The sequence below is a fragment of the Panthera onca genome, chromosome C1 (genome assembly GCF_046562875.1).
Source record: "Panthera onca isolate mPanOnc1 chromosome C1, mPanOnc1 haplotype 2, whole genome shotgun sequence".
Lineage (NCBI taxonomy): Eukaryota > Metazoa > Chordata > Mammalia > Carnivora > Felidae > Panthera > Panthera onca.
The window spans coordinates 97,445,191-97,461,181 of record NC_138346.1 but is presented as its reverse complement, the minus strand read 5'-3'; the positions used below and the strand labels follow the sequence as shown (position 1 = coordinate 97,461,181).

At 39.3% G+C, this 15,991-nt stretch overlaps 1 protein-coding gene and 1 long non-coding RNA gene across 6 annotated transcripts in view; one reads left to right on the top strand and one right to left on the bottom strand.

Annotated features, from left to right (window-relative positions):
• NCKAP5 (NCK associated protein 5) overlaps positions 1-15,991 on the bottom strand; it is a 968,925-nt gene that overhangs the window by 236,713 nt on the left and 716,221 nt on the right. The window lies entirely within an intron of this gene.
• On the top strand, positions 2,348-7,472 carry LOC132671574 (uncharacterized). The gene is made up of 2 exons (XR_009607161.2): positions 2,348-2,428; positions 7,057-7,472. It is a non-coding gene; the product is annotated as an uncharacterized LOC132671574 (long non-coding RNA).

Here is a 15,991-nt window from a genome sequence, read left to right as displayed (position 1 = left end):
TAGAACATTCAGAATTATGATTTTGACAAGATCACAGCTATTCTCCCTTCCCAGCTAATACTACCTATACATTAAAAAACTTGCTTGCCTTCCAATAGTCATGTCAGTGATAACATATGATGAGTAATGTAGTTCTGAAGATAGACCTCTGTGGCATAGGTCTGGAAAGATTTCTCTGAGTTAATTAGTCTTTATTTGGCTAGATCTGTGTACAATGGGGCAGCTGATTATGCATCTATCCAACTGAATGATCCACCAACATATTTCTTAATCCTCTCTGAACATTATCCTGAGTCAAAAGATAGATGCCTTAATGAAATCCTGATACAACCAACTTATAGCAGTCTCATGATAAACAGTTAGTTTTTTTAATCTGTTAAAAAAAAACACTTTATTTTTAGTGAGCTCATGCTGTGTCTTAGTGATTCCATCTTTATCATTTGTTGCTTTCTAGACATTTTCCAGGTACCAATATCAAGTCCCTGTGCTCTGGTTTTTAGAACTTTTTTTTTTTCCTTTATAGAAATAAGAACTGTATTTTCCCATTTTCTGGTCCTTTCGCTTATCTCCAATATGCCATTTCCTCAGGGATTATCAACAGTGGTTCTAGAATAGTATCCAGTACTTGGAATGCAATTTACCCAGACTGGAGAATGATGAGTCATCTAGGGTTGCTAACTGCCTTACCAGTTCTGGAAATCGATTCTCCCCTTGGGATAATGAACCCATCCTTCCCAGTGTGAGAAACACTTTACAGAGTCTACAGACAGAAAGTACGAGGTGACTAACTTTGCCATTTACTCTTGCTGCTGCAAATGCTGCTGTTTTCATGATGTTACCAAAAGGCCCAAGTGGTTGAGGAAACATATGTGTTTTTTTTCTTCTCAGTAGGATGAGAATAGTACAAGGTTTTAAAAAGCCCTCACTGAATATGCTAGGCCTTGTTAAATATTTTCTATAAAGTACCCCATTTAATTTTTACAATAAAGCTATGATAAAAGTACTGTGATTGTTCCCATTTTACAGACGGAAAAAGCTTACAACTGGAGTAGCTAAGGAACTTGCCCTAGGTACGGCTAGTAAGATGTGGACTTGATATTCAAACTCAGGTGTTCCTGATATCAGTGACCATAAGTATTAACCATTATGCCACAGGGCAATTTATTTAAAAAATGTAAATTTGGTTGACACTCTTAACGTTTGGGTTTGGTAAATTTTGGCTTATTAACATTTATATTCAAATATGCTATTATTTTAAATTTGTGTCTCTTGTCCTTTGTAACAGTCCTTTCGTCTAGTGAATGTGCATACCCTTTAAAAATCTGGTTTTATCATTGAACTCCCTGTGTGATTATGTCATTATGTTAAACAGCTCACTTCCTTCCTTCTCACCCTACTGTGGTTCAAGAGATTTGTTATGAGTGTGTCCATGCATGCACAGATGCTGCCACTGTCTTCAAAGTGCCTCCCACGTGCGTGGCCAAGCTGCCCTTTGCCAGGGTAAGTGGCCTCTGTTAGATGAGAGGGCCCTGGTTTCCATCTTAAGGTGATAATGGAGAAATGTCTCTGCAGCACAAAAGTAGGAAGATTTGTTATTTCCTGGGAACCCATTATATGTGTCTATTCTACTTTGTGGTGGCTTCGGTCAACTCTGGGGCTGCTGCCAGGGGGCCCTCCCAGGCCCTCCAGCTGCTTGAGAGCCAACAATCACTGCTGCTGGCTGCTGGCATAACCTGGATGAGCTGGTGAATCAGGGCTGTTTGCACAAGCTATGAAAGTGCGCCAAAGAAGCTCATTGGTGAAAACAGCCAGGTGAGGGAATAGTTCACATAGTTACCTATTCAGCAGAGCCCTCACTCTCAGAGCCTTCTGTCCAAAGTCAGATGCTGACCTCCAGGGACAATACTGTAGTGACAGAAACAGGCAGGCGTGGGGACCTCCTACAGGGCCACACGGGGACTGCTCTGCCTGCAGTCAGCCATGCTCTCCTTCTGTGGTATGATGCCATTTAGGAAAGATAACCAAATTTGAGCTCACGATGTAACAAGAGTTTCCCAATCACAACAGAGCCAAAAATTCAGATACTCTAAAGTTCTTAGCAAAAGAAAGAAGTTTTAAACATATTTTAGCCCCCACATGTGCTTTCAGAGATACCAAATCTGTGACTTTCATGCATAGAGTGAATTTTGTGCTGATCCCAGGCCTGACATGCAACTTCATTTCAGTCAAGCACAAGAAGGCGAGTAAGACAATGTGTTCAAACAGAGAACCCTCAGGCTTTAGATGGAACACTCAGACTTTTTCAGAATATCTAGGGCCCACATTAGAACCTTCAATCCTTTGTGGGCTGTGTTCTCTTTCAGAGTGTCCATGACTTCACTGTTACATTTTCAATGAATCGTTTGATATCTTACTTCTCAAAAACCAGGTAGGGTATACAATCTAACTATTGCTTTGGTTCCTCTTGTTCCATGGATGCTCATTTGCTTTCTTAAGTTTTTCTTTATGGCCTAAAATAATAATAATAATAATAATAATAATAATAATAATAATAATAAAGGGGCGCCTGGGTGTCTCGGTCGGTTAAATGTCTGGCTTCAGCCTCTGTCATGATCTTGTCATTCCCAAGTTCGAGTCCCACATTGGATTCTGGGCTGACAGCTCAGAGCCTGGAGCCTGTTTCAGATTCTGCGTCTCCCTCTGTCTCTGCACCTCCCTTGCTCATGCTTTGTCTCTCTCTCTCTCTCAAAAATAAACCAACATTAAAAAAAGTTTTCCTTTACTTCCCAAGAAGAATCAGATCCCTCCCGATGCTCAGAGTTAAGCACACAGTTATGACCCCCTCTTCTCCCTCTGCTCTCAGAGAGGGAAGCTACTTCCGAGACAGGTCAAGAATTTATGAGAGGCGCTGCTTGCCGCAGCCTGAAATTCCAGCAGGCTAGCTGAGATCCCACACCACTACTTCTACTGATGGTTTCTTTCAAATCAGATGAGATTAATCATCCTCCACCTGCATACTCTGGCTTCATCTCTCAACCCTCCTGATATGTGCTGTGCAGCTGTAAGCTACTCATTTCTGAGTACAACTTCACAAACTTCTAGTTTACTTCCAAACTTGACTTTTACCCCTAAAGGATATTAGAAAAAACATGGTTTTCACAACCTACTAATTGCATATTAAATAAACTGAATAAATTATTCATTTATTTAATAAACTAAATTATTGTGGTTTCTTTCCTGCACCTAACGTTTGGAGCTGGGCTATGCCCTGGATATGAGAGCCAAATCATAAATGTGGACGGTGCTCATTTACTGATAACCCACTATGTGCCAGTTGCCTACATAACATAGTCCAATGCTGAAATGTTATGTGGTAATCATACAGGCCTACATTACTAATTTATAAGAAAAAAAAATCAACTAATGGGCACAGATATTCAAGTCACATGGTGGTTCAGAGAATAGGCTCTGGAGCCACATGGCCTGGGATCTGACACTATTAGCTGTGTGATCTTAGCTAAGACTTTGAACCTCTCTGTGTCTCAATATCCTTTTGTGTACCCACAATAAGAGCAGCTGCTATAAGCTTTTGCAAAGAGCAACTACGAAGTGAAAAGTGCTTAGAACATGTTGGCTACATAGTTCTCTCTCAATGAACGTGAACTGTCATCTTAATTTTCATTATTATTTATAAACCAGGGATTGACCCACATGGCAGATTCTAAACATTACAGATGTGAAGAGCCGTTTTGGGGTATAAGCTTCCACCAAAATGACTCAGACAACACCATGTACATCGTGCGCTTATGGTAAAAATTTGTTGAATGAACATTTGAATAAACAGGCCTTCAATTTTTAATATACCCGCAAAGAACAGGACCAGCACCGACTGCATGGAGAAAATTCTCATCATAATTTTCCATCTTCTCTATCCTCGTTTAGCATACTTATCCTCTTCCTCAATCTACAAGTAAATTTGAAAAACTAATGGAATTCAGATTTATTTATGAAAATGAATCTGCTTCTTTGTTTAGGGCAATGGACCCAGTTGGTAATATTTCTCAAGGTGTTTTTTTTTTTTAAGATTCTTAAAGGAAACATATAGTTAAAACTCAAGCCAGTTTAATACACCTTGAAAAATAAGCATAAGAGCCTTAATTGCCTTTTTCTTGGCATACATCAATTCCTACACATAAAAATGCAGCACCGAATAACAATAGTGAGCCACGTTCCTTTTAAATAGCACATCCGTGTGAATACTAGCTGTCTATTATGTTTCTTAAAATCTAGGAGGCTGAACCATATTTGTGAAAAGAAACTTTTTAATAAAATTTAAAAAGCCTAATTCTCGTGCAAGGAAGAAAAGCTAGAAATGTCTTTCTCTCTCTCTCTTTTTTTAATTAGTACAAAACCTCCCCACATGCTTCAAAACAGTAACAACGTGATGTTAATATAACTCATTATAACTGCAGTCGTTTATTACAGAACATTCTAGGCAAAAAATAATGCTGTGTAAAATATAAGAAAGAGGGAAGAGGACATTTGGGGAATTATAAGCAATTTCCTTTTCAGATAGAAGTTTATAAGTCCTAACAGAGTTCTGTTGTCCCTTTGACCAGTACTCACAAGTATTCCCATAGAATGATACTTCCATTGAAATATAACCCTACATTTGGGGAGCCTGGGTGGCTCAGTCAGTTAAGCATCCGACTCTTGGTTTCAGCTCAGGTCATGATCTGTTTGAGCCCCTCGTCATGCTCTGCACTGACAGTGCGAGTCTACCTGAGATTCTTTCTCTTTTTCTCTTTCTCTGCCCCTCCCATGCTCAAAGTCTCTCTCTCAAAATAAATAAACAAACGTTAGTGCGTGTGTGTGTGTGTGTGTGTGTGTGTGTATATATATATGTGTGTGTGTGTGTGTGTGTGTGTGTGTGTGTGTGTGTGTATATATATATATATATATATATATATATATTCCTACATTTTTTCTTAAAGTAGATTTCAGAAGCCTGGATATATTTTTTTTCATTTTAGAAAATCAAAATGAAGTTATAACAGTGTTATTATGCACATCAGTGACTATTTTCACATAGAGCCCCAAAATTTTACGCTAGAAATAGTCACTGAAAATTCAAGTACACTCCCCATATCCCACTGGTTTTTAGGGGAGCTAAAAAATGTCTTGACACTGGTGGTCAGAAATGAGTCCTGGAATTGATTTCACTTATTAGAAGATGTGACCCTGCCTGTATCTCTTCTTTGTTCCTGATATCTATAAATTGAAGGGAATAGAATCAGAATCAACTGGAAGTTAAAAAGCAAGCCCTCCCTCCCCTGACAAACACACACATACCAACTTCATTACAGAGTTTTTAAAGCCTAAATGGTTGGGCGTTATGGGCAGGAAGACTGTACTTTTTATAGAGAACACATGTGATCTTGTTGCACAGCCTGGTTGAAGGACGTCTTGGTTCTATGATCGTTGAAGTTATTCAGAGATTGAAGATCTGTGCATTTCACTGTCCATAAATTTTATTTCAATAGAAAAAGTGATAGCTTTGGGGCACCTGGGTAGCTCAGTCAGCTAAGCATCTGACTTCAGCTCAGGTCATGATCTCGCGGTCCATGGGTTCAAGTCCCGTGTCGGGCTCTGTGCTGACAGCTCAGAGCCTGGAGTCTGCTTCGGATTCTGTCTCCCTCTCTTTCTCTGCCTCTCCCTCACTCATGCTCGCTCGCTCTTGCTCTTTCTCTCTTTCTCTCTCTCAAAAATAAATAAACATTAAAAAATTTTTAAAAAGTGATAGCTTTGTGATTCTGATGGTCACTGAAAATGTTATTGGAAGCCACTGGGTAAAAACATCTATCCTGCGAGGAAGTGTGCATCTCTGGATATGTGAGCTCTGTGGCTTCACCACTGGAGCAAACACTGCTATGTTCTGACACCCCAGAGAAATCATCAGTTCCCATCCTGAGTGTCCTCAGTGGCAATTTAAGATGTAGCCAGAACTCAACCAGACATCAAGTAAAGCTATGGTGAACATGTCTGTGGCATACCTTTCATGTCAACCATGATGTTTCTAAGAATTTATCTAAGGACAGAATTTAAATGACAATTACAGATGTGCACAAAAGATTCAGGTACAATATCCATATGATAAGCCTAAGTCAGGATGGGTCACTTGATGCACCTGCCAGACTTAAGGCCAGGGCAGTGCCGGTGTGTGTCTGCCTGAGTTCCCGTTCTTCGGAAAGGAAGTCTGCAAGGCGAGAAGCAGAAAATTCCACGGTGTTATATCATAAAGGAAAAGGAGAGGTGGGCATGCTGTGTGCTTTCCTATAGAGAAAGGGACAGGAGGCTCAAGTGGATGGGTCTATCTTTTGATAGGATTTGGGAACTAGTACTCTCATCCCCGGAATGACACTTTGGGGCCCACAGGGGAAAGGGGCGTTCCTGCCATTTTTTTCCCCCTAGGAGACGTAGGGAATGCAAAACAATAGGAACAAAATATCTGAGATAAGGCACAGCAGAGCCCTCAAGATTATTAGTTGTGCAAAACTGAAGACAGAATATAGCCTAGTGAGGGAGACATCAGGGTCCTTGTGGGGGTTCCTAGAGCAGCAGTCACAGACAGGGGCCTTCTCTAAATTGCTTTCCACCCAGGGCTGTGTGTATTGGAGGGTCAATCAGGGAATGGGAGAATGTGTTTTCATGTACATATAAATGAGCTTTCTGGGGATTTCTGAAATGACTGTGGAGCAGTTGTTTTTGTGTGTGTGGAGGGAGAAGAGTGAACTGAGCTTCTGTATCATCTGGAGGTGGGAGAAGATGGAAAAGAGCCAGCAACATTTGAGTCCTTCATGTGACATAATATGAACTCATAGGCAGATGAGTTAGGGAGATGGGGGAGTTACACTTATAATATAGTAAATTTGGAAACAAAGAAAATGTCCAACAGTAGTGAGTGAGAATTAAGTGAACTATCACACATCCATACAATGTAAGGCAGGGCTATATGACTCAAAGAATAACTGTGTATATTTTCTATGTATTTCACAGCCCACTATTCTCATTCTCACTGTTACTCCAAGAGCATCCTGAGACCTCAGTGAGCAGAGGCAAAGCTCAGAGAATTTGACTGCCAAAGTGAAGACAGTAATATTCATGTCTGCAGAGCCTGCCCCCTTTTCTTATCAGCATCCACAGATGGGAAATTCTGCTGCTGAAGGAAACGTGGGGCAATTAAGAGGGGCTGGCAAGTTCCGCCTGGGGTTAAAAATGTCACCATGCGTACAGTGACCATAAACTTTATGATCAAGCATGGTCACTGCTGAGACTGAAAGAAGGCACTAATTGGATGGGCAACTGGGGCTTACAGTGTCCCATTTATGCATGGGGCTGGTGGACCCCCTGCCATTGTTACAAATGGAAAATGGATCACTACACAACCATTAAAGTTGAATCTATAAACCACACATCATGATGTGTAAAGGCTCCACCTGTGACATTATAAAAAGTCATATTACAAAATGGTACATGTATATGCTCCCATTAAAATAGGAAAATACATAGAAAAGAATAACTGGAAGTCCACATGTGGAGAAGAATGATTATTCCTGGGTAACTGTATAAAAAGGATATTTAAATTCTATAGTTTTCAATGTATGTATTAATGAACATTTATTACTTATACAACTAAATTTTATGTAAAAAATATGAAACAAAGTTGATGTTGGACCAAAAGTTTAAAAATTTTTTAATGTTTTTATTTATTTTGAAGGAGAGAGAGGCAGAGCATGAGCAGGGGAGGAGCAGAGAGAGGGAGACATAGAATTTGAAGCAGGCTCTAGGCTCTAAGCTGTCAGCACAGAGCCTGATGCGGGGCTGGAACTCATGAACTGTGAGATCATGACCTGAACCAAAATTGGACACTTAACCAACTGAGCCACCAGGCGCCCCCAAAGTAGAGTTTATATGTGGCACTAGATGCTTAATTCTGAAATACAAATTCTCGCCAACATTTGGAATTATGACTACTGTTTTTCAGTGGACTCAAGTTATAATTTTCTCAAGGATATGATCTGTGTCTTATTTCATGTTTTACACATTTATAGGGATTGGGATAACACCAGTTTGTAGTGTGGATATAGGTTAATATGTGGCCTCTGTTCTGGGGTAATCAGATTGAAATATTACATTTTAGGTCTTGATTCTCTAATGCAAGATTTACATAACAGTGAGACCCAAATCCTCAGTACTGATGCCTATTAAAGCTCATAGAATGACTTCCATGTACCCTCTGTCAGGCAGTATTCTAAGCCGTCTACATGCTTTATTTAATTCTTACCATTATCCTATGAGAGACTACAAACTCTTATCATGCCTATGTTATAGATGGGAAAGCTGAGTTAGAAAGATGGGCAGTGACTTGTCCAGGGAACTAAAATGCATCATCTCTCCTCCATCTACAATGGCCTTTCTGAGACTACTCAGCTGCTCTTAAGTCCACTGGAAAAAGGAGAATTTCAGTGGTTTTCAACCTTGGTGAAGATTTTATGCAAATAGCTGTTTTTTTCTTAATTTTAATATATACCTTTTTATAACTCACCTATAAGATACATACGTTTGGTTGCTTATTATAAATTATTTGTTTACAGGTACACTTTACTGTTATACTGAAAAGGGCATTGCAATTATAGTTCACAGACTCAGGCAACATGGCCCTTTAACTTCCAAAGGTCACTTCTGTTTGTCCTTTAATCTACTAGGGTGGTTTGTTCCTTTGCTGTAAAAACTTGCTGATGCTCTAGTGAAGGTATCTTTTCTGCTGTAAAATCTGTAATTCTATGATTATTTTTATTTGCTGGCCAACCTGAAGAACAAACATAAACAGTGCTGATGAACGTTCTTTGACTTGACTGGCTCCAGACCAGGGAGACACAGATACGCTGGAGCACCTGTGTTCACGAGCAGAAGTGGGACTTCACTATGCAGTCCCCATGGGCTCTTGACTGAGGCCATCTGAAACACTAGCCTATAACTCTCATTCCTTTTAACGTGTCTTTAGGGCTACAAACAGTAAGACTTCCTTCCCACCAATCACTCCATCACTTTACTCTGAATTCCACTTACCTCATTTCATAAATTTACTTTCTCTGGGGATCTTTCTATTCCTCTGAAGAAGGACCAATTTAAATCATCATTAAATCATCACATTAAACACCAGTTACCACTGGCTACAAGCGGAGCCAAGAAGTGTATTATACCGAGTCTTAAAAATGCTGTCCATGCCTTTTTAATTTTAACATAAAATCAGAACTAGCTATTTTATCATGGAGGATTTAATAAGTTTACCTTTTAAACTAATGGACTATAATGGGTTCCTTAAATTTTGCATGTAAAAACCCCTGGGATGGGAAACTTTCAATTTCTTCTTAGTAACTCATCACTATAAATCAGATTCCTTTAATATACTAAACACCAATGCCGTAAGGAGCTCAGAAGGAACTTGTACCATTTTCCTTCTGATGTTTCGGCCACAAGGAAAGGCTAGTTTATTTCTGAAAGGTAGCACTCAAAGCAATTTCATTTTATTTCCCTCCACAGAAGATATCAGATATTTAAGCACTCCCATAAAAGATCTACCCTTAGATATTTCAGAATGACCAGTTTCTTGGAGATTTCATTGGTTTCTCCCTTGCCAGAGAATATTTTTTTTTTCTAAATAGGTTTTAATTCTGTCATCGTACATTCAGTGAATATTTTATAATATAATATTGGTTTTTTTCACAGCCAGTAGTTAAATATTAATAGTAGAACACATTTATTGGATCGTTTCCCCTCCAATTAAAATGTTGCACTAATTATGATAATGGTGCTGATATTATAACATCGATAATGGCAATGCTATTGTAAAATAACAACATTGATTTATTTTTGGTCCTTCTCCAACACTTTGCATTCATCTAGATTTCTAAAATAATAAAAAAAGGATGATAAAATCTAAGTTGATTCAAAGGTCAGTATAATGTAAATAACAATGCTTTCTAAAGATTCCAAGTTTAAGAAAAGCCATGAAAAGAAACTGTTTCCTGAATACTGCACAGTTAATCACAATCTGGTCCCTAAAGTTCTCCTACAGTGAAAGGTCTACACACTGTCAATTATCAGGATGAAAACTCAAAGTTGTTTTTAAAAATTCATGCTTTCAAACATCTGATTTCAAACAAAAGAAAGATATTCCCATTCATTCACAGAGTTGGTACCATGTTAAGTCATGGATGGCCTGGATTAGCTTATTCTTTAATGATTAAAGGATCTAATGGTTCATTTCATGGGCCTACAACCTCAAGTCAAAGGGGGGAATAGAAATTGTCAAGTTTTCTTTATTTCAACTTAGCCAATGTGACATTTCATATGGCAAAGTGGATTTGCAGTGACAAGAGAGGAAACGGATTTACATGCATGGCTGGACAGTTGATATAGCCCTCTTGGTCTGGGGCGATAGAGAAGAGAGTGAAAACCACACATAGAGGCAGGACACTCCAGGGTGGTGTTTACTTCAGCTACGAATTCATCAATTACCATGCCACTGAGAATCCCAAGATTATAATATGCCATGCAGTCAGAGGATGTGGAGGCGCAGAGCCTCTGGTAAAGAATGTTCCCGTCTATCCTGTTTTGATTGTGGGTTCTGCACAGTGGCACACAGAGCCCGTTGGAACCAGGGCATCTGGAGAGAGGGTGGGCGTGAACTGCAGCTGAGGGGGAATCGTTCACTGAACATACTTCACAGAAATTGGCTAAATGTTATCAAGCCATGAAATTAATGTCAACACCAATCATAGGATTAAATATACAACATTTGATGCAAAATCAACAGGAAGATGATGGTAAAGCTTCTGAAAACAGGTATACTCGACCATAAAGAAATCAGATCAGAGTGAACAACAGAAAGAAAGGGAGAGACTGAAGGCAGAAGAAAGGAGATAGGAAAGAAACAATAGAGAAGAGAAAGGAAAGAATAAAGGGCTAAGGGAGGAAAAAATACGATCTCTAGCAGACATGTTGTATACCTCCTACCGCACCATGCATCAGCTCTAGAGAAATTGAGAGTTTATGTGAAATACAGCAATTTGTCTCAAAATCATTGAATGATGCTGAGGCTAAATGGTCTCTCATGCAGCTTTCTCATGGGCAGGAAGCACCTATAAAGCTAGAAGGAGAGGCCAAGCCTGCCTTGTCTCTCTACCTTAAGGTACCAATGGGAGGAAAGGTGCCCTTGTGGCGTAGGTGCCAGTGATGGTCATGGTACAAATTGCTAGAATCCATTTAAAATCCAAATAGCAAGAGTGTTATCCCTTGGCTATTGCCTACATATCTAGCTGTGCCTATGTGAGTGAATGCCCGGGTCCCACCATGAACACCTTCTCCTCCTTATCACAATAGGCTTCTTATTAACTTTTCTTTGGTGATTAAACTGCTAATGCTAAGCTTTGGGTATACTGATGTCAGTTCTGAGGTCAGACAGTTCTCAATCCCGTTTCACCACTTACTTAGCTTTGTTACCTGAGACAGGTTACCTACCCTCTCTGAGGCTCGTTGTTCCTGGGTAGGAACAACAACGTGTACCTCAGAGGAGGTCCCTATGCCTATTTTACTCTCACATTCTACAAACATTCTCAATTATTCTCCTTGACTATGTACTGAACACTATCACTGGACTGGTTGACTAATATTGTACAAACTACATTTTAAAACAATGACTATAACAAGATACAAAGAAAGGCACTATATAATAATAAACGGGACAATCCAATAAGAAGATATAACATTTGTAAATATTTGTGCATCCAACATGGGGTACCCAAATATATAAAGCAATTAATAATGCACAAAAAGTTAGGGACACAAGAAAGAGGCCTCCTTTTGTTCACATATCACCTCAGAAATTAGGGGAGGGATAAGGGGAAAAGTCAAGCCAGGAATTAAGCAAATGCTTAAAAAAATCAATGTGAAAATACTTGCTAATCATGCATCTCGTAAGGAACTGATATTCAGAATATATAAAGAACTTCTTTGACTTAACAACAAAAACCAAACAGCAGATTAAAAAATGGACGAAGAATTTGAATTGACATTTCTCCAAGAATGATAGGCAAATGACTGATGAGTATATGAAAAGCTGCTTAACATCACTAATCATTAGGGACATACAAATCAAAACACAATGAGATATCACCTTAAAATGGCTACCGTTAAAAAAGGAAACAAAACAAAAACCGAAAATAACACATTTGCAAGAAGGTGGATAGAAGGATGGAGAAAGAGCCCTGAGTCTAAGACACGATATGGGCTTGCAAATATGGCTATGCAGAGAGTTTGTTCTGAGTAAATACATCGCCCTAATGGCTTAAGCCAGCTTGCATTGGATTTTCTGCCATTTGCAACTGAGAGGGTCCTCACTAATAAGATAGTTAAGGAGGAAAGGCATGTTCTAGGAAGAGGGATCTACATATGCAACAGCCCAGAGGCCAAGTAACCAAGTGCCATTCTGTGTACATAGTTTGGTGAGAGCGTTTAGTAGGTGTGAAGAGTGATGTGGAGAAGCTGCAAAAGTGTGGAAGAGCCAGATTCTTCTAATTCAGTGTCACTCTGCCAGAGCCACTGTAATAAAATGCAAATGTGATTTCAGAATTCCTCTCCCCTGCTTAAAATACTTTAACAACATCCCAAAGGTTTTAGGATGAAGTTCAAACCCATTAGCTTGGCACCCAAGGCTCCTGATGACCCGCCTGCTTCTTCTCTCTTAAGTTCCATTTACCACATCTCTCCCATGGGTACCCTGTGCTCCAGAGAAGTGGAACTACTTACTGTTTTCCAAACATGCATGCTGTTTCATGCCTTTGTGCCTTCATTTTACATGCATTACATCATTTACTCCTCACCAGAGCCCCAGGAAGTGGGTGTTACTGTCCTCATTTTCCAGATTGGGGAAAACAAGGAGTGTAGAGAATTAGAGGAACATCAAAAGCCATACGGTCAGTAGAAAAGAGAGTGGGATTTGAACACATGTCTGTCTGACACCAAAGTTCTCATTCTTTCTTGTTGTTGTCACTCATCCTACCTCTTTTGCCTTCTGGTCCATGGATCTGTATATTTCATAGACTGGTCTTTTAATGAACTAAATACAATTTCAGGATCTCTGGAGTGGGGCTGCAGAGATGCTTACCAATCAATTCAAGCTACTTCTCTACTAAAATTGACACTTGCATTTTCTTCATTTAGTCCACAAACATTTCTGAGCATCTCCTTTGTGCCAGGGAGTGAGCAAGGTGGTGGCACTGCTGGGGTGATATTTATAGCAGCACTTTCAACAATTGCCAAATTATGGAAAGAGCCAAAATGTCCATCGACTGACGAATGGATAAAGAAGATGCGGTTTATATATACAATGGAATACTACTTGAATATGAGAAAGAATGAAATCTGGCCATTTGCAGCAACATGGATGGAACTGGAGGGTATTGTGCTAAGTGAAATAAGTCAGGCAGAGAAAGACAGATACCATATGTTTTCACTCATATGTGGATCCTGAGAAACTTAACAGAAGTCCATGGGGGAGGGGAAGGGGGGGAAAAGTTATAGAGAGGGAGGGAGGCAAACTATAGGAGACTCTTGGATACTGAGAACAAACTGAGGGTTGATGGGGGGTGGGGGAGAGGGAAAATTGGGTGATGAGCATTGAGGAGGGCACTTGTGGGGATGAGCACTGGGTGTTGTATGGAAACCAGTTTGACAATAAATTACATTTAAAAAAAACCCAAAAAACACAAAACAAAACAAAAACTAACAAACAAAAAACAAAGCTAGCCATAGCCCTTGACTCCATGGTGCTTACAGTGATCTACGCCTTCCACCTGATTCTCATTGAGAAGCCTTCCTGGCTACACACAAGAATGAATACCTTTTCGCTTTCATATACACATAGCACTCCATCATTGCTGCTGCTGAGGAAATATCATCAGCTGCGTTATTCTCAACCAATGCTCATGAGTTATATCAGAGATTAATTGATCAGGTAAATGGGATAAGGAGGAGAGTAGACTGGAAATAAATCAATGAAGGAAATAGTGTGCTGTGTCTTATATAGCTGGGATCAATTGTGTTATAGCTCACTCAGTGAGGCCCCAGATTGCAAAACAGCCTGCTTGGAAGGGGTCATGAACAGGGCAAATCACTGATTTAACGACATAAAAAATTTTCATTGCTTTATTTATAGTCAATTTCTTACTAAAGTGAACACTGTCTCTCAATAGTACTAATTCTGCAGGATCAAAAACTAGCAATGTGTTCTTTTCTATTAATTGGGAGAAACCTGATCATCATTCAATAGGCTCTTTGTGGAGAAAGAAATATGTAAGAATTAAGAATTAAAAAAAAGAACACAAACCACAAATTCAGCACCAATAATCCAGTGAAAATAAAAAAAAAACTGTTTTAAGATCAAATCTTTAAAGGTACTGTTAGAAAATCAAATAATTACATTGTACCTATTATTTGATAGGCTGGGTTATGGTAGAAAAACTGATGGAATTTTGCCAACAAAAATTATAACCAAAAAATAAGAAAATATTATTGAGAAATGAAAAATTCAAAGGGAAATGTCTAGTGTCCAAAAGCACCTTTTGTGAACATAAACCTGTATCAGTCCTTCATTCCCCAGCGAGAGCTGGATGGGGTCTGAGAGATGAAAAGCTGGACGCCGGCCTGGTTGGGCTGAGTGAGAAGTGATTAAGGCATCATGGGAGGGAAAATGAGCAGCTGGTCCCAAAACTGGTGGGAGAAGGCTTCTCACTGTCCTGCAGGGTGTGCAGAGGGGAGGGCATGCTGGTGCCCAGAGAAACCTCTTTGGGCAAGCAACCTTCATACACCTCAGCTGCTATTCATGGGCAGGGGCTTTTTCTGCCCTGAAAATGTTGTTTGTGGCAGGAGACATTCTATGAGCAGGAAAAAAAAGCCGTTATCCCACGTAGGAGAAAAGACAGTTTTTTTGTTTTTGTTTTCGTTTTTTCAACTGCAGCGGCCATAAAAAATGGACTCATTTTTCTTGTGCTGCACCCTGGACCCAAAAAATAGTTTCAGAATTTCTAAAAAGACTGTATTGTAGATGGAAGTTTTGTTGCAACCAGCCAGTCAGAAGTGAGGATTAACTTAAAAAAGACTACATTTCAAAAAGGCCCTAAATCCCCAAATTAAGAAAATGTAAAATGTTACTGAGAGATCTCTCCTTTTGTGTGTGTGCATTGATCATGTTTATTCAGTGAGTCACACTTGAAATGCAGCATGTCAAATCCTCAAATAGTATTAATTCTTTTAAAACTACATGAAATTTCCCGTTATCAACACGGACCAATAAAATACAAACAGGCATAATTGGTGGAAGACAACCCTTAACAGCTAGTGCAGGTTAATCCTTTGGTGTGGATTAGATTATAAAAGGTATAAATGGCAATTAATCTCCAAGTCTTACATTAGGGATTTTATTTGACTAAGCTTGGTGATTACGTGAGTGTTAACCAGAGTAACTTAAGAGGCAGGGAAGCCCCACACCAAATCACATTAAATTACACAGGAGTTGGAGGGATCCAAACTGAATTGAAGAATTAACATGGAAAAAAAAAAAACTACGAAATATTTTCATTACAAGTTAAAGAATGTGAGATAGATCAGGACAGATGTTTTTTAAGCTATGGGATGAAATGGAGATTTAATAAGAGCAAGGCAAGAGGAAGATGCTACCTTGAGATTCAGAATTATATGCTTTGCATTTCATATCCCCACAGATACTAGCTGTGTCTTAGACAGACCAGTTATTTGCTACTTTGGGGGGATGGTTAATTCTAGTCTGAAGGTCATCTGTTATAGTTGAGAAAGTGATTTTGCCCACAGTGACATATTAAAGAGGGGGAAAAAAGTTATAAAATTGAGAGTT